At 32.5% G+C, this 20130-nt stretch overlaps 1 long non-coding RNA gene, 1 other non-coding gene and 2 pseudogenes across 2 annotated transcripts; all 4 read left to right on the plus strand.

The window, feature by feature from the left end:
• The first annotated feature begins 3911 nt into the window (after window positions 1-3911).
• On the plus strand, window positions 3912-4038 carry LOC131173596 (U5 spliceosomal RNA; annotated as a pseudogene).
• A 5027-nt stretch (window positions 4039-9065) lies between these two features.
• Window positions 9066-10101, plus strand: LOC110652682 (uncharacterized). The gene is made up of 2 exons (XR_002494454.2): window positions 9066-9197; window positions 9306-10101. It is a non-coding gene; the product is annotated as an uncharacterized LOC110652682 (long non-coding RNA).
• Window positions 9981-10098, plus strand: LOC131173574 (U5 spliceosomal RNA). Its single transcript, XR_009143890.1, has one exon. It is a non-coding gene; the product is annotated as a U5 spliceosomal RNA (small nuclear RNA).
• Window positions 10102-12629: 2528 nt separating the features above from the next.
• LOC131173009 (uncharacterized) lies at window positions 12630-19189 on the plus strand (annotated as a pseudogene).
• The last annotated feature ends 941 nt before the right edge of the window (window positions 19190-20130 follow it).

Genomic DNA, 20130 nt, shown 5'->3' on the forward strand with positions numbered 1-20130 from the left:
TGAATTTCATTTTAATTAAAACTAAAATATAATTTTTAATATTTAATTTCAGAAAAAAATAATATGTTATTAATTGTGTACTTATCTGACCTTATTAAAAGGTACAAGTTTTTTTTTGCCCAAAACTTAATTTTTGGGCTCATTTGACTCTCTATTGAAAGTGTAAGAGTTTATTTAGTGTTTTTTTCCTTTTCACAATTGAATGCTTTTTTTTTCCAAATAAATATAATGTAAAAAAAATTCTAAAAATGGGTTGGAAAGAAAATATTTATCCCATATATGAGTATTAATAGACAGCTCATAGTTCCCTTTTGTTTATGCATATTCAATTATAGAGCTCATTCTTTCAACCATCATGTACACAATGCAAAAATAAGTTTCAATAATATACTTATATTCAAATCAATATTCATATGATTGAAAAATTCAAAGTAAATATTGTATATTTCATACCTGGGTAGATTATGATGATTCTTCATTTTTTTTGTGAATAATCACCTCCTGAAAACATAATCTCCTTGCACAATTCTTTGTTGTGTCATCTAATATTCAACATTTAAAATTTTTAATTTTAATTAAAATTATAACATTTTATATAGCAAATTTTAAGATGTTGTAGAAATTATAATGCTTTAACGTAACTTTATAACTCAATTCACAGTATCTTCGTAAAATGACACTATTTTCTGTAAACTTATTTCACGTAAAATAAAATACATATGTAATATGTTTTGTAATACAATAAAAATATTAATTATAGATAAAACCAAATAAAATATTTTCATCTAACATTCTACATTTAAAATTTCTAATTTTCATTAATATCCTAATTTTTTTATAGCAAATTTTAGGATATTGTGAAAATTGTGCTGCTTTAGCGTAATTTTACAACTTAGCTCACAATATTTTTGTAAAAAGATATTTTTTTCCGTAAAGTAGTTAATTGCGAAAAATTAACTAACTTAATGGAAACGTAAACTTGCTTTATGTAAAATGAAATACTACATATATAATTTTTTTTTTAAATTGAAAAAATATTAATTGTAAATAAAACTAAATAAAATATTGTCATATAATATTTCCTATTTAAAATTTATATTTTAATTAAAATCATAATATTTTATAGTAAATTTTAAAATGTTACAGAGAAGGTGATGTTTTAACGTAATTTTATAACTCAATTTACAATACTCAACTCAACTCAACTAAGCTTTTATCCCAAAAATTTGGGGTCGGCTATATGGATTTGTTTTTTCCACTCTGAACGATTTTGAGTTAAATCCTCAGAAATGTGTAATGCTTCTAAGTCATGTTGTATTACTCTCCTCCAAGTTAATTTAGGTCTACCCCTTTTTTTCTTTCTATCCTCTAACCTAATGTGCTCTACTTGTCTAACTGGAGCCTCATATAACTCAATTTACAATATTTTCATAAAATGGTACTATTTTTCATAAAATAATTAATTATGAAAAATTAACTAACTTAACGGAAAATGTAAACTTACTTCACATAAATTAAAATACAAATATAATATTTTTTGGTAATATTAAAAAATATTAATTATATATGAAATCAAATAAAATATTATCATCTAATATTTCACATTTAAAATTTTTAATTTTAATTAAAATTATTTATAGTAAATTTTAAATATTATGGAAAATATGATGCTTTAACCTAATTTTACAACTCAACTTACAATATTTTCCTAAAATTATATTATTTTCCATAAAATAGTTCATTGCAAAAAATTAACTAAATTAATGGAAACGTAAACATGCCTCATATAAAATAAAATACATAAATATTTTTTTACTACATAAATAGTACAAATATTTCATATATATATATATATATAAGAATTAAATACATATATATATATATATAATTAAAAATTATAAAATTTAATATATTTATAATTAAAATTATCTATAAAAGTTAAAATTGTCAAAAAATAAAGATAATATTAAGTTACATATATCTATTTATAATATAATAAATATAATATATATTATGATTTTAATTAGTATATAATATATTTTAAAAAAAATCATGTATAAGATCTTTGGTAGGCACTGTATCCATTGGAGATATTTACGTATACTTTGAAGGAACTCTTGAACAATAGTAATGAAATTTTTTTTGCTAGGTTGTTCTGAACCACAAACAACATACTTGTTTGATTTCTTCCCTTGTTCTATATTCAGAATATAGATAACATAAGGAAGATACACAACTTTTTTTTTGTGTCATTCCCATAGACGGCGCGACTAATGCTGTTCTTAGATTTTTTCTGTGAGTATCGACATGCAAGACAAAAGAGACTGATGTTGTTCTTAGATTTTTCCTGTGAGTATTGACATGCAAGACAAAAGAGAAAACATCGAGTGGTAGCTTTGGATAACCTCTCCGATATTTAAGTCAGTAATTGGAATTGAAATTGAGAATAATTGACTAGAGAAAATAGCAGCATACCTAATTATGGAGGCTTGAGCCCTTACATAAGCATCAAGTAGACTCCTATTTGGATAAAAAATGTGATTATAGTAGATTCCTATAATAGAGGAAGTTCAATTAGAGTGGAGTTTGGAATCCAAATAATTAGGGATGCTTATCCTCAAAAGATAATATTTGTATTTTAGAGTGTTAGTGTATCAAAAAAGATAAGAATCAATTCCAGTCATTCATTTTGAAGGTTTGATGTCTATATAAAGGGTAGGGATGGAACTACCTAGTGGCCAAAGTAGTTACCCACAAACATGCGGACCATCAAGGAACATGATTCCTCCAAGCCCATGGTTACTCACAAATGAGGGGTGATTCGCTCCTTTAAATTTACTTAATTTTTATTTATTATGAGTTGATTAATAAAACTCATTAATTAGCCCATAATACATAGACTTATTTTGGCTTGAACCAATCATTACTAACTAGTTATAATTAACCAATTAGGTAGCTAGCTCTTCAACTTTATAAAAATACCTCTTTACACATTCATTACAAAAATAGTTCTATTTATTTTCTATTAGAAAGTATACACCAGTTACCAGGCCTTTAAACTACTACCACAATAGTTATTTTTTTATTTTGTCATTGATCTATGGAATCAATGGACCTGCCTTAGCAACCCATGTTTTTACCTAATATTGTCTAACTCAATAAGGCTTATTCATTTGGGCTGACTGTGGAGATGTATTTTGCCTTACCAAGCCTTAATATTCATTTTTACCTTGCCATCTTTACTAATAAAATGCAAAATCTTTAACATTTTGTTTGGGAGGTGATGAAGTAATATAAAAGTTTTTAAAATAAGATTGTTCATGATTTTTAAATTTTTATAATTTTTTATTATTTGAGAAGTGAAAGTTTTATAAGTTTTGAAGAAAAAAATTTTTCAATCTCCCAATTTGGTGGATTAGAAATGAAAGTTTTTAAAACTTTTAAAAAATTAATTTTAAAAAATTATAATTTTTATTAATTTTGTTATGAAATAACCAAATATTTTTAAGTTTGATATTATATCTACTCCTGTACGCAACATAGATTCTCATGCAAGGGTGGTTCTCATGGGCATTTGCAATTACAGCTATTGAACACATAAGCATTTTGCTTAGAGCTTTTGATAGCCAACTTTTTCAGAAATAATGATTCAGATGATACAATGCAAATCCACGACAAGCTTAGAATTGAAGCTCATTCTCATTTAATAGGTTTGTTAAGGGTGAAAAATTTGGAGGTTGAAGCAAACAACAGTTGGGACTGAGAGCAATACTGCAATACTGCAAAGTATAAGCTAGAGTGTAACTGTGCAAGTGCATTTTATTCTCAAAAGTCCTACATCAAATAAAAGAGAAGTAAGGTGTCAGTGAATGTTTCATAAAATGACAAGAGAAATGTTACACAGATCAAGTCATCCTAGTAGTGAGCACATAGCGAACTATTCTTTCGCTTTTTACTAAAGAATATCGTGTGCTTGTCGACCTTTTTACTGGGTGCTTGATAATGAGAAATTAATGAGTGTATATATGAACTTGTAATTCTTTAAGAATCTTTCCATTCTTTTTACCCAGTGTTAGAGGTATATGGGTTAATTTTATGCAAAATATATAATATAATATAATATAATATAACATACTTTATAGTTATAAACATATAATTAAATATAATTAAATAAGAGTGACTTAGTCCTCCTCACTGTATACATGATTTTCTTCATAGAAAATGTCAAATCTATAAGAAATCACTTATGAACTAAAGTGGTGTTGGGATATCTTCTATACATCTATTTCGATTTTCTTCAACACATTTATAGGATTTTCACAATGGAAAAATGATCAAATAAGCACTTGTACTTCCAATAATGGGGTAAATAAGCCCAAAATCAAATTTTGGGCTAAATAAGCTCAAAATTAAGTTTTGGGTCAAATAAACCATGTACTTTCTAATTAAGACCGAATAAGTTCACACTTATATATTATTTTTTTTTAAATAATAAAATATTAAAATAATAATTTTAATATTAAACAATTTTGTCCACTATGTTTTTCAAAATTTTTTGAAATTTTTTTAATTAAAACTAAAATATAATTTTTAATATTTAATTTTAGGAAAAAATAATATTTATTAATTGTGTACTTATTTGACCTTATTCAAAGTATAAGCCTTTTTTAGCCCAAAACTTAATTTTGGACATATTTGACACTCTATTAAAAGTATAAGAGTTTATTTGGTATTTTTTTCCTTTTTACAATTGAAAGTTTTTTTTTGCAAATAAATGTAATGCAAAAAAAAAGATTAAAAATGGGTTGAAAAGAAAATATTTATCTCATATCTGAGTATTAATTAACGGTTCATAGTTTACTTTTGTTTGCACATACTCATACTCGAATATAGAGCTTATTCTTTTAACCTATCATGTACACAATGCAAAAATGAGTTTCAATTATACACTTATAATCATTATATATTTCATACCTGGGTAGATTATGATGATTCTTCATTTCTTTGTGAATAATCACCCCCTAAAAACATAATCTCCTTGCATAATTCTTTGTTGTGTCATCTAATATTCCACATTTAAAATTTTTAATTTTACTTAAAATTATAACATTCTATATGGTAAATTTTAAGATGTTGTAGAAATTATGATGCTTTAACTAATTTTGCAACTCAATTCACAGTATCTTCATAAAATGATACTATTTTCCATAAACTTGCTTCACGTAAAATAAAATACATATGTAATATTTTTTGTAATACTATAAAAATATTAATCATAGATAAAACCAAATAAATTATTTTTATCTAACATTCTACATTTAAAATTTCTAATTTTAATTAATATCATAATTTTTATAGCAAATTTTTAGATATTGTGAAAATTATGTTGCTTTAGCGTAATTTTATAGCTTAAGTCACAATATTTTTGTAAAAAGAAATTATTTTTGTAAAATAGTTCATTGCAAAAAAGTAACTAACTTAACTAAAATGTAAACTTACTTTACGTAAAATGAAATACATATATAATTTTTTTTAATTATAAAAATATTAATTATAGATAAAATCAAATGAAATATTATTGCCATGTAATATTTCATATTTAAAATTTATTATTTTAATTAAAATTATAACATTTTATTGTAAATTTTAAAATTTTATAGAAAATATGATGTTTTAACGTAATTTTATAACTCAATTTACAATATTTTTGTAAAAATAGTACTATTTCCCATAAAATAGTTATTTATGAAAAATTAACTAACTTAATGGAAAATGTAAACTTACTTCACATAAATTAAAATACATATATAATATTTTTTGGTTATATTAAAAATATTAATTATATATGAAACCAAAAAAAATATTATTATCTAATATTTCACATTTAAAATTTTTAATTTTAATTAAAATTATAATATTTTATAATAAATTTTAAAATATTACGGAAAATATGATACTTTAACCTAATTTTACAATTCAACTCATAATATTTCTGTACAATTATACTATTTTTCATAAAATAGTTCATTGCGAAAAATTAACTAAATTAATGGAAACTTAAACATGATTCATATAAAGTAAAATGCATAAATAATTTTTTTTTGATAATTCTATAAAAATATTAATTATAGATAAAACCAAATAAAATACTATCATCTAATATTTCACATTTTAAATTTTTAATTTTAATTAAAATTATAATATTTTATAGTAAGTTTCAAGATGTTGTGGAAAATATGATATTTTAACATAATTTTACAACTTAACTCACAATATTTTCATAAAATAATACTATTTTTAGTAAAGTAGTTAATTATGGAAAATTAATTAACTTAACAAAAAACGTAAACTTATATATATATATATATATATATATATATATATATATATATATATATATATATATATATATATATATATATATATATATTAATTATAGATAAAATTAAATAAATTACTACTATCTAACACTCCACATTTATGATTTCTAATTTTAATTAAAGTCATAATTTTTTTATAACAAATTTTAAAATGTTTTAAAGATTGTGTTTTTTTAGCATAATTTTGCAACTCAACTCACAATATATCTTCGTAAAATGATACTATTTTTAGTAAAATAGTTAATAACGAAAAATTAACTAACTTAACATAAATGTAAACTTTCTTTACATAAAATAAAAAATATATATAATTTTTCAATACCATAAAAATATTAATTATAGATAAAATCAAATAAAATATTGTCACCTAACATTCCACTCAAAATTTTTAATTTTAATTAAAATTATAATATTCTGTAACAAATTTTAAAATATTGCAGAAAATATTATACTTTAGCTTAATTTTACAATTTAACTCATAATATTTTTGTAAAATGATGCTACTTTCTGGAAAGTAATTAATCATGAAAAATTAACTAACTTAACGAAAACGTAAACCTGCTTTGCAAAAAATAACATACATATATAATTTTTTTCTGTAATACTATAAAAAAATTAATTATAAATAAAATCAAATAAAATATTGCTATCTAGCATTCCACATTTAAAATTTTTAATTTTGATTAAAATTATAACATTTTATTGTAAATTTTAAGATGTCATGGAAACTATGATAATTTAAAATAATTTTACAACTCAACTTATAATATTTTCATAAAATAATACTATTTTCCATAAAATTTATGAGTGTGTGTAATTTTTAGAGCACTTTAGTTATTTTAACATTTCCTATATTTAATAAATTACATGTTAGATTTAGTAAGTAACCTGTTGTAGCTGGTAAATTTAATTATATATTTATAATTTTTTAATTAAAAATGTCATATGTCAATGATTTATTGGTTTTTAAAAACTTTGTTGCCAAACAATAACTATAGAATTTCCCATAAATAAGATATATAATTAAAGATTAAGCATATATATATATAACGTAATAATATATTTATAATTTTTATAGTTATAATATATATTTATAATATAATAATTATAACAAACATTAAAATCGTAATTACATATAAATATATAATTATATTAAAAGTATATAATAAGTTTTAAATATTATAAAAAAAAGTTCGATATAAACTTATTTTGACTTTTAATGAAAAACTGAAATCGAATCAAAATAGTAAAATATATTTAATTCAATACTATTTATCGATTCGGTATGATTTTACACCTCAATTTGAGACATCAAGAACTATGCACACACTTAGTCTTATGGGAAAATGCTTAGGTAATTTGTATTTGTCTGGTGAAAATGGAAAACCGCCTATCAATACAAATCAGAAGCAATTAGAGATAAAATCAAAATAAATAAATAATGAAAAAGAGAAGTTATTATCATTTGAGTATTAGGAAGGGAAATTATTATTATTATTATTATTATGTTAGATGGTATTAAAGGAGAAAAAATGGCCATCTCTATTGTGTAGTCATGATAATCTAATGAACCATCAATGAATAAATAAATAAATAAATAGATTTTGTGTTAGAAATAGAGCCAAGCATCTCCATCCTTGAAAAGATATCAAGAATGGAAAGGGACTCAAATGTAAAATATTTATATAAAATATAAAAATTTGATGAGAGATCTTACACCCACCTTAACCATACACATGATAAAAGAAGAAGATATGCAGACCATAAGAAATGTGTGATGGAAGACAAAAGCAACAAAGCTAGAATATTGATTGAGAAGTTGATATTTTTCAACCCACTTCTGCAAAAGTAAAATTTAGGATAACCCATCAATTTCATGCTTTTTTCTTCACAATTATGGTACACCAGCACTGAAATAAATTCATTTTATATAATTATTGTATATATAACATATATTTTTTGATTGTTAATCATAATGAAACTCAAATATAACTCACTATGATCAACTGCTTTAATAAAACTTTTATTATATATAACAATTGTATTTTAAAATTTCATCATTGCTTCTGTAAAAGTTGACACTCAGATGAGGTCAAAATTCTCCATGGACAATTGTGTTTCTTTTCTTCATGTCTCTTTCATAAACACCCACCGCCAATTACCACATGAGTCAAGTGTCTATTGTATTTAATAGGGATAAAAGGGTAAAATTAAAAAAAATTAACCAATGTTTTTTTATTTTTTAAACACGATAAATAATTTTTTAAAAAAATTTAAATGCTACAAATACAAATAGATGAATGGAGTAATTTTTAACTCGATTAAATTACTCTTTAAAAGGAATGTGATGACATGAATTTTATGAAATTATACAAATGGTTATTGTGTTTAGTAGAGATAAAAATAAAATTTAAAAAAATAATTAATACTTCTTAATTAGTTTTCTCAATCCTATAATTTTGAATAAAGTATAATTTTAAAAAATAATAGATAAAAGTCAATGAAGTGTATAAAAAATTTATAATTTTAATATAAATGATATTTAATTGGAGATATATATTTCTCAATATTAATACAGCAAGAATGAACAATGTGTCAATATCTAACTGGTCCGGTCCTCTTTAAGAGGATCCTGTATATCAGAAATATCTTTGTTTACAACCCAAAAAAATAATAAATACAGGCCACACTGCTCCTTGTACTTGCTTCATTTCTTCCCCCCGCCATTCAGAAGGTGCCCTGCAAATTTTCCCAAGAAAATGGCTTTGGAGATCTGTGTCAAGGCAGCTGTTGGTGCTCCTGACATTATCGGAGGCTGTATGCTCTCTCTTTCTTTCTTTTTATATATATTCTATGTATATGATTATTTGTATAGATTTTGATCGAACTTGGCTTCTTTTATCTTTTGATTTTGTGTTTTTCAAGCCCATTCTCCCAGAGAGCTCTCTTGACTTTGGAACAGAAGAAACTTTCCTGCAAGTTGCGTCTGATCAATCTCAGTGACAAGCCTCAGTGGTATCAGAATCAGCTAATCGTTTGAGCCTATGCATGTTTAATAAAAAAATTTCCAACATTAAAAGTAATAAATTGAATTTAAAACTAGTTAAAAATTAGAGGGGAGGTGTCGATAATGTATTCAATTTATAGTGTTATTGAAATGAGATCTAAATAGTACTAATTATTTTGTATTAATTTTGTTATGAACTAACTGAATGTTTTTAAGTTTGATATTATATCCACATCTGTATTCAACATAGCTTCTCATGGGTGTTTGCAATTACAGCTATTGAACCACAAAAACATTTTGCTTAGAGCTTTTGTAAGCCAGTACTTCAGAAATAATGATTCAGATGATACAGTGTAAATCCACAACAAGCTCAGAATAGAAGTTCATCCTTATTTAATAGCTTTGTTAAGGGGGAGAATTTAGAGGTTAAAGCGAATAATAGCTGGGACTGACAGCAGGACTGCAAAATATAAGCTAGAGTGTAGCTTTGTAAGTGCATTTTGGTTTCAGACGTCCCACATTGAATAAAAGAGAAGTGAGGGGTCAGTGAGGACTTTATAAAAGGACAAGAGAAACGCTCAAATAACTCAGGCAGCCACGTGATGAGCACAAAGCGAACTATTCTTTCGCCTTTTACTAAAGAATACCGTGTGCTCGTCACATACAGTGGCATACTCTAATTTTTGGAGGGCCTGCCTTCTTCGAAGGGGTCCACACCAAGACTAGTTTAATTATTTATGATAGTTAAATTATGATTAAAACTTTAAAGTTGGGTGTTAACATACAATTTAACTCAAAATTTGAGATATATGGATTTATTTTTTTTACTCTAAATTCTATTTAAGTAGTTTAGTCGGTTTCAAAAGAGTTGTAATAGGTGACAATTATTGGGCGTTAACATATATTTATCAATTATTTTTTTACTACATAAATAGTATAAATATTTTATTTATATATATTTATGTATATATAAATATGTAATCAAGAATTAAATACATATATATATTTATAATTAAAAATAATAAAATTTAATATATTTATAATTAAAATTATCAATAAAAGTTAAAATTGTCAAAAAAAAAGTCAAAAAATAAGATAATATTAAGTTACTTATATCTATTTATAATATAATAAATATAATATATTATAATTTTAATTAGTATATAATATATTTAAAAAAAATCATATGTAAGAGCTGTTTTTAATTCAATACAACTTCGATTCAACTTTTGGTAAAAGAATAAATTAATCGAATAATTTTTAATAAAAGAATAAATTAATCAAAATAATAAAATAAAATTAATTCATTATGATTTTTTAATTCTAATTTAAAACTCTAAAAAATCATACACTCTTACTCATGCCTTGTCTTGGTAAGGATGTATTTTGTACAATTTAGTTTTAAATGACCAAATTTAATTCTATTTTTAATAATTATATATATAAAAAAAAAAAAATTCTTATGGGAAAATGGTTTATTTGTCCGGTGAAAATGGAAATCGCCTATTAATACAAGTTAGAAGCAAGCATTTCTTCTTTGCCTGGCAGCCTCTGTGTTAGAGATAGAGCCAAGCAGCTCCATCCTTAACCATGCACATGATATATGATGAAGATATCCAAACCACAAGAAATGTGTGATGGAAGACAAAAACAACAAAGCTAAGAATATTGATTGATAAGTTGATATTTTCCAACCCCCTTTTGCAAAAGTAAAATTTAGGATACCCAATCAATTTCATGCTTTTTCTTTACAATTTTAGTACACTAGCACTAAAAATAAATTCATCCTATATAATTATTATATATATAACGAATAAATTTTAATTATTAATTATTACAAGATTCAAGTAAATACCATCATATCAATAATTATAATAAAATTATTATATACACAATGATTATATTTTAAAATTTTTCTAATATTCCTATAAAAGTTGACACTCAAGTGAGGTCAAAAATCTCCATGGACCATTGTGTTTCTTTTCTTCATGTATCTTTCATAAACGCCCACCACGGCTGCCACATGGATTAAATGTTTTTTTTTTTTCCCACTAAAGACATTTTTTTTACATAAAAAGAGTTTAAAGAGAGAATTAATAACATAAATTAATCTCTTAAATTCTTAAAATTATTGGATAATAATTAATTATTATTAGGTTATTGAATTATTAAAAAAAAAAAACAAATAGGGTAACGATTCATCAGTCACTTTCACTTTTTTTTTTATCTCAAAATTATCAATTATTATTTCAATAAATAAAATTTTGTAACTTATGCACCCCTTCTAAGGTTATTATTATTATTATTAATGTAACACCCCAAAATTTTAAATTTTATGGACATTTTTAGTATTTTAATTTTTTTTAAATTTTAGGAATTTTTTTGAGATTTTTCGGATTTTAAAAATCGGGTTCGATTTTTCGAAAATATGAACTTTGATGATTTTTAAAAATTAATTTAAAGACCACGTGGCAAACTAAAAATATATTTGGAGTCTACGTATTTTTCTGAGTTTTCTGAAATTTTTTCAGAATTTTTGGACCTCGTTTTCGGTCCCGAGGCAGAGTAAAAATTCAAAATTTTGTATCTTAAATCGGACCGGCCAAATCGAACCCGACCGGATCGGACCGGCCTTTTCCTTTTTCTTCTTTCCTTCCTCGCGCGCGTCGACCTCTCTTCCTTCTCTCTCTTTTTTCTCCCGCCACCGCCACTGCCACCACTCACCTCCTCCCCACCGGCGCCTCCCCTCCTCAACACGGCCGCCCTAAACGCCGAAACGCGAACACCCCTCGCAAGCGGCGTTTCGACTTCCCTGGCCAAAATCCGGCCGATCCGGCCACCAATTGGACCGGGTCTTGTGTCTAAAATCATTTACTCGGCGAGAGCTTTCCATAGACACCAAGAACGCCGAAATCCATTGAGCGGTTTGTCCAATTTTTGCTCGGGAAGTTTTTAGCCCATTTCGACTTTTGGGCTAGATTTCTCGAAAACCGTGAATCCCACGAGAAAACCGAGAGTACCAGCGCGCTCCACTAGTCGAGAGCTTCGCGGCGACATAAATTTCGAATTTTTCCGACACCGTTTTCTGGTGGGTCCCACGGAACTTCGCAGTGTATTTCTGAGCATTAAATGAGCTTAGAAAATTCTAAAAAATTTATGTACTAACCCCCGTGTTATGGGCTTCGTGTAGGTATCCTCAATTCGCGGAAATTCGACAGTTGTCCGGGTTTGTGAATTTCCGCATGCACTGTTACGTAAAAGTCTCCGAATTGGATCGAGGTTTTGGCTATCCCCATTGTCGACGCCCAGCGCCCTCAAGTCGAATCGGCAAAGGTAAACCCGAACCTTATTTTTACGTAATTTTCTAGTGCTTAAATAGGATTAAAAATCCATAAAATATTCGTGGTAGCTTAGAAAATTATGATTCTTTTTGCAATAACTTAGTAATATTGCTAAGGACCGCGGGGCAAAGTTTTAGAATTTTTAGAGCTGATTTGGGCAGTTTTTGCAAAAATGATCAATTATAGGGACTAAATTGAAATTTTACATATTGTGATGAATGATTGATTTGATGGGCCCAGGAGGGGCTGTGTGATGTGATTGAGTTGTGGATATATGGATTGTGAGTATAGAAGTGTGTTTTGAGCCCTTTTGCAGGTTGGGTAGGTCCTAGGTATAGGGGAGACTCTGCCGGATTTTCGGCACGACTTAAGACGTATTGGTCTTTTTCTTTGTTTGTATTGAGTCAGATTTATTAAATAATTATAATAAAATTGTCAGGTGAGCCGAGAAAGCCTTCTTCCTCCGCCCAGCCGCCTCAGTGACCATCGTTAAGTCTGTGAGTAAAATATTAATTTCAATTGTAATTTCGATATTATTATATGTTCAGCATGCCCATGCATCAATTATATGCATATATTTATGTAGGTAAACTCTAGGCACGATTTATGTTGCATTCATAACTATTAGCGTGCCATAGATGTTGTTGTGGTAATTTGGAGCAGTGTGCGTGCGTTGGCGTGCGTGTGATGTGGGGTGGACTATGGACAGGACGGGTAGTCACGGCTTGAGTTCTTCGCTGGGACCCAATCCTTCGGGGGGTAGTCACAGCTTGAGTTCTTCGCTGGGACCCCCGATTTTGTTTATTAAGCGAAAGTCCGGCTTGAGTTCTTCGCTGGCACCAGGTTGGATTTAAGAGAGTCAGATAGGATCGCCCCATATATTATGATTGATGCTACAGGGTGCGTGAGTGCTCCAAATTACCTTTTTGATGCTATGATGTGAAAATGTTGTTGATGTTGCATTTCACTCTACAGGGTGCATTAGTTTTAGATAGTTATAGAGATTATGGTTAAAATTGATATTTTACTCTCTGAGTCGAACGCTCACTCCTGTTCAAAAATTTTTCCAGGCCACAGGAGGATATTTTTAGGTTAACTCGCTTTCTCTCGCAGTCGATTACTAATGTTTGTTTATTCTTGTTAATTCTTTGAATTTCCGCATGTGTTAGAATTGTTTATTTGATTTTGGTCTGTAAACTAAATTATTATTTTTGACCTGTAAAATTAATATTCTATGCATGTTTGATGGATTGGATGAGGGAGCTGAGCTCCCATTTATTTTTATGCTGATGAGTATGTGGAGGGTGAGCTGAGCTCCCCAATTGAGTATTTATTGTGTTTACAGGTCGGGTGAGTCGAAAACTCCCCGTTGGAAAGTCCATTTTATGGCCGGACTCTGTCCGTTTGGTTTCTTGAAATTGGGCCCAAATGGGCCTTAGAATTGGGTAAATGAACAGTTAGGCTTACTACGGCCTCGGGGGCTTTAGGTCGCCTGTGTCCTAGTGCCGGTCCGGCCCATAGGTTGGGTCGTGACAAATGTGGTATCAGAGCTTAGGCTCCAGATTCTTAGGGAATGTTTGTCTAAAGTATTGGGAAGAGTCTACTAGGAGTCACATGCGGAAAAATAGGGTTCACATTCGTCTTGCATTGTCGTCTTTGCTTCTAGTTTCTGCTTCATACATTGTGTATATATATGAGTCTATAGAGCTGTGTAACATGCAGTTTTGAATTTTGTGGGCTAATGCTGCTGAATTTCAGGAAAATGCGTAGAAGCAGGAGAGCTGCCACTGCACTAGAACCAGATGTGCTCGACGGGTGTCAAGACAGATGAGGCGCCGCCCGAGGAGGCGGGGTAGGAGGCCTAGAGTCGCTCAAGTAGAAGAGCACCGCCACCAAGACAGATCGCCCTTTATGGCACAGGGTCCCATGGACCCCATGGCAGCTACTCTAGCTGGGTTGCAGAGGACCATCGATATGATGGCGCAGTATATGGTCCACCCTCCACAGCAGCAGCAGTCCACCGCACCAAGAGGAGAACCTTACAAACAGATCATAAATTTTAAGAAGTTGGTGCCTGGTACTTATGATGTGTCAGACGATGCATATCGGTTTTTGGATTCCTGCAGACAGGCAGGAACAGAATTACAGTTGACTGATAGAAGACTGATAGAGTGTATGCAGCATGTCATGGGGCCTATGCCTAGACAATGGATGAATGACTACGTGTTACCTCGGATGGAGGGTTTGACATGGGCTCAGTTTGTGGAACTTTTTATCAATCGGTTTGTGCTAGAGAGCTTCAGAGATCAGAAGCAGTGGGCCTTTGAGGCCTTAAGACAGAATGGCAGGTCTTTAGATGAATATGCTACAGAATTTCTGGAATTGAGCAGATATGCCCCTGCAGCAGTAGCTACAGAAGCTATGAAGGTGAAGAGATTCCTAAAGGGGCTTGACAGGAGGTATGTGAACCTGGCCATGATGTCTAATCAGTCTTTTGATGTGGTGGTTGATCGAGCCAGACAGATTGAGATTAGCTATGCTGCGGATGACAGCGGGAGAGCAAAGAAAAACAGAGCAGAGGGTTCCTCAGGTGTCCCTTCCATGGGTACTCCGGACAGTGGTGGCCAGAGTAATTACAGAGGAAAAAGTAGGAACAAGAAGAGTGGTTTTAGACACAAACCTCGAGGATTCAGACCAGGGTACGGATCCAGCAGTGGTCACAGTTCAGGGTACAACAGTTCTGGGTCTGGTTCAGGATCCTCCTTGGCACCTTGTGCACAGTGTGGAAGAGGACATTCAGGACCTTGTTTGATGGGATCAGGAGTATGCTTCAGGTGTGGCCAACCAGGTCACTTTGCTAGAGAATGCCCCGTTTTCAGTGAGCCACAGATGGGGTCACAGGGTTCTGTTGCAAATGTTCCTCGCCAGTTGTATCCGGTGCTTCCAACATGGCAGCGATGACCAGTACAACAGGGCCGAGGACAAGGGGGACGTGGATTTGGAGGTAGATCAGGAGGTAGAAGTCAGTATCAGGGTTCTTCCACTCAAGGTAGGGGTCAAGCTCGGGTTTTCACCCTGACCCACCAGGATGCTCAGGCTTCCAATGCAGTTGTGGCAGGTATTCTTCTGGTCTGTTCCTATGAGGCTCGTGTTTTGATAGATCCGGGTGCTACGCACTCATTTGTCTCCCCTGTGTTTGCCATGAGGTTGGGTAGAAACCCTACAACCTTAGGATGTCCTTTGTCGATAGCTACCCCACTTAGTGACAATATAGAAGTAGACATGGTTTTTCCGGGTAGCCCAGTAGTAGTGGATGGAAAGATCCTCCCAGCAGATTTGGTTCCTTTACCAGTAATGGCTTTTGATGTAATTTTGGGGATGGATTGGTTGGCAACTCATTATGCCACTTTAGACTGCAGGAACAAAAAGGTGTATTTCCATATACCTGGTGTGGAAGAGTTTAGCTTTGATGGTGACAGGAGCGTGGCTCCATATAACTTGGTGTCAGCAATTAGTGCTAGAAAAATGTTGAGGCGTGGATGTCAAGGGTATTTGGCATTGGTGAGAGATACATCTGTAGAAGGTGTCAGCATGGAAAATGTTCCTGTTGTCAGAGAATTTATGGATGTCTTTCCAGAGGAGCTTCCAGAGTTGCCACCAGGAAGGGAAATAGAGTTTTGCATTGATGTTGTGTCGGGTACAAACCCCATTTCAATGCCACCTTACAGGATGGCACCAGCAGAATTGAAAGAGCTGAAGGAGCAACTACAGGAGCTTTTGGACAAGGGTTTCATACGTCCGAGCACTTCACCCTGGGGTGCTCCTGTTCTATTCATGAGAAAGAAGGATGGGTCATTGAGGTTATGTATTGACTACAGACAGCTGAACAAGGTGACTGTGAAGAACAAGTATCCACTTCCTCGGATTGATGATTTGTTTGATCAGCTCCAAGGAGCTAGATTCTTTTCTAAGATAGACCTGCGATCAGGCTACCATCAGTTGAGAATCAGGAATGAGGACGTGTCCAAAACGGCTTTCAGGACAAGATATGGTCATTATGAGTTCTTGGTGATGTCTTTTGGACTCACTAATGCACCAGCAGCCTTCATGGACTTGATGAACAGGGTGTTCAAGCCATTTTTGGACCGTTTTGTCATCGTATTCATAGATGACATTCTGGTATACTCTAGAACCGAGGAAGAACACGTGTGGCACTTGAGAATGGTGTTGCAGACTTTGAGGGAGCACCAGCTATATGCCAAATTTTCAAAATATGAATTTTGGCTAGAAAGCATCTCATTCTTGGGACACGTGGTTTCTAGTGACAGTATTCAAGTGGATCCCAAGAAAATTGAAGTCAGAATCGATTGGCTTAGGCCTACAACAGTCACTGAGGTGCGAAGTTTTCTGGGTTTAGCTGGCTACTATAGGCGTTTTGTGCAAGATTTCTCCAGGATAGCGGCTCCCTTAACTAAGTTGACTAGGAAGAATGTTCCATTCATTTGGACAGATGACTGTGAGAAGAGTTTCCAGACACTTAAGGAGTGTCTAACCACTGCCCCTGTGTTGACACTATCTGTGAGTGGTGAAGGATACACCGTGTACTGTGACGCCTCCAGAGTTGACTTAGGGTGTGTTTTGATGCAGAATGGAAAGGTAGTGGCTTATGCTTCAAGGCAGCTGAAGAGGCATGAGCAGAACTACCCCACCCATGATTTGGAAATGGCGGCTGTAGTCTTTGCACTAAAAATCTGGAGACACTACCTGTATGGTGAAGTGTGTGAGATATACACCGACCACAAGAGTTTGAAGTACATCTTCCAGCAGAGGGACTTAAACTTGAGACAGAGGAGATGGATGGAGCTTCTGAAAGACTATGATTGCACCATCCAGTACCACCCTGGGAAGGCCAATGTTGTGGCAGATGCTTTGAGCAGGAAATCTTCTGGCAATTTGGCGCACATTTCAGCAGAGAAGAGACCGTTGATTCAGGAAGTACATGCGTTGATGGATCAAGGTTTAATCCTAGATCTTTCAGATGAGGGGGTATTGTTGGCTCATTTTTCAGTGAGGCCAGACTTGAGGGACAGAGTTAGAGTTTCCCAGCACAGAGACCAACAATTGATGAAGATCATAGAAAGAGTACAGCAGGGTGAAGGTGGTGAGTTTGGATTTGCCAATGATGGCGCCCTAGTGCATGGTTCGAGGATATGTGTGCCCGATGTGGACAACCTCAGGAATGAAATCATGCGAGAGGCACACTACACACTGTACAGTGTCCATCCAGGTTCCACCAAGATGTACCATGATGTGAAAGATAGCTATTGGTGGAATGGCATAAAGAGAGACATAGCAGACTTTGTGTCCAAGTGCTTAACTTGTCAGAAGGTGAAGTTTGAACACCAGAGACCATCAGGGAAGCTGCAAGAGCTCCCTATCCCAGAATGGAAGTGGGAAATGATCACTATGGATTTTGTGACTGGGTTGCCTCGTACCACGCGAGGATATGATTCAATATGGGTAATTGTAGACCGCTTAACCAAATCAGCTCACTTCTTACCTGTGAAGACTACATATTCTGTGGCACAGTATGCCCGGCTCTACATTCGAGAAATAGTCAGATTGCATGGAGTTCCGACTTCCATAATATCTGATAGAGGGCCCCAGTTCACTTATCGGTTTTGGAGAAAGTTACAGGAGGCACTTGGCACACAATTGAACTTCAGTACGGCTTTCCACCCTCAGACAGACGGACAGTCCGAAAGGACAATCCAAACACTGGAAGACATGCTTCGCATGAGTGTCTTGGATTTTGGAGGTCAATGGGATGAGCAGCTAGCTTTGGTGGAATTTGCCTACAACAACAGTTATCACTCCAGCATAGGGATGGCCACTATATGGAAGAAAGTGTAGGTCTCCTCTGTGTTGGACAGAAATGGGGGAAGCGAAGGTGCATGATGTAGACCTAGTGCAGTACACTTCAGAGGTAGTTCCTTTAATCAGGGAACGATCAAAACACTTTCAAGAGGCGTAAGAGTTATGCAGACCCCAGACGGAGGGATGTGGAGTTTGCAGTGGGCGACTATGTATTCCTGAAGGTTTCTCCAATGAAGGGAGTCATGAGATTTGGAAAGAAGGGCAAGTTGGCACCTCGGTATATCGGACCTTTTGAGGTTACTGATAGAGTTGGAGCAGTTGCCTACCGGTTGGAGCTACCACCCAACCTTTCTCACATTCATCCCGTGTTTCACATCTCCATGCTCAGGAAATACATTCCCGATCCTTATCATGTACTGCAGCCGGATGTAATAGAACTAAAGGAGAACTTGACATTTGAGGAGCAACCTGTCACCATAGTGGACTACCAAGTGAGACAGTTGAGATCAAAACAGATCCCTATGGTTAAGGTTTTGTGGAGGAGTCAGTCGGTGGAAGAGTGCACCTGGGAGTCAGAACGGGACATGCGTAGCATGTACCCTTATTTGTTCAATGTATAATCATGTGCTTTATTCTGCCTTGTGTAAAAATTCGAGGACGAATTTTCTGTAAGGGGAGAAGAATATAACACCCCAAAATTTTAAATTTTATGGACATTTTTGGTATTTTAATTTTTTTAAAATTTTAGGAATTTTTTTGAGATTTTTCGGATTTTAAAAATCGGGTTTGATTTTTCGAAAATATAAACTTTGATGATTTTTAAAAATTAATTTAAAGACCACGTGGCAAAACTAAAAATATATTTGGAGTCTACGTATTTTTCTGAGTTTTCTGAAATTTTTTCGGAATTTTTGGACCTCGTTTTCGGTCCCGAGGCAGAGTAAAAATTCAAAATTTTGTATCTTGAATCGGATCGACGGAATCGAACCGGACCGGATCGGACCGGTTGAATTGGACCGGCCTTTTCCTTTTTCTTCTTTCCTTCCCCGCGCGCGTCGACCTCTCTTCCTTCTCTCTCTCTTTTCTCTCTCCTCCACCCTGCCACGGCCACCTCCCCACTGCCACCCCGACCGACGCCGCCTCGGCCTCCCAGCCCGGCCCGCCCCAAACGGCCGGAAAACACGCGCGAACACCCTCCCTCGCCCATGCGGCGTTTCGGCTTCCCCGGCCAAAATTCGGCCGATCCGGCCACCAATTGGATCGGGTCTTGTGTCTAAAATCATCTACTTGACGAGAACTTTCCATAGACACCAAGAACGCCGAAATCCATCAAGCGGTTTGTCCAATTTTTGCTCGGGAAGTTTTTAGCTCATTTCGACTTTTGGGCTAGATTTCTCGAAAACCGTGAATCCCACGAGAAAACCGAGAGTGCCAGCGCGCTCCACTCGTCGAGAGCTTCGTGGCGACATAAATTTCGAATTTTTCCGACACCGTTTTTCGGTGGGTCCCACGGAACTTCGCAGTG

The sequence above is a fragment of the Hevea brasiliensis genome, chromosome 14, assembly GCF_030052815.1.
Source record: "Hevea brasiliensis isolate MT/VB/25A 57/8 chromosome 14, ASM3005281v1, whole genome shotgun sequence".
In the NCBI taxonomy this organism is placed as follows: Eukaryota; Viridiplantae; Streptophyta; class Magnoliopsida; order Malpighiales; family Euphorbiaceae; genus Hevea; species Hevea brasiliensis.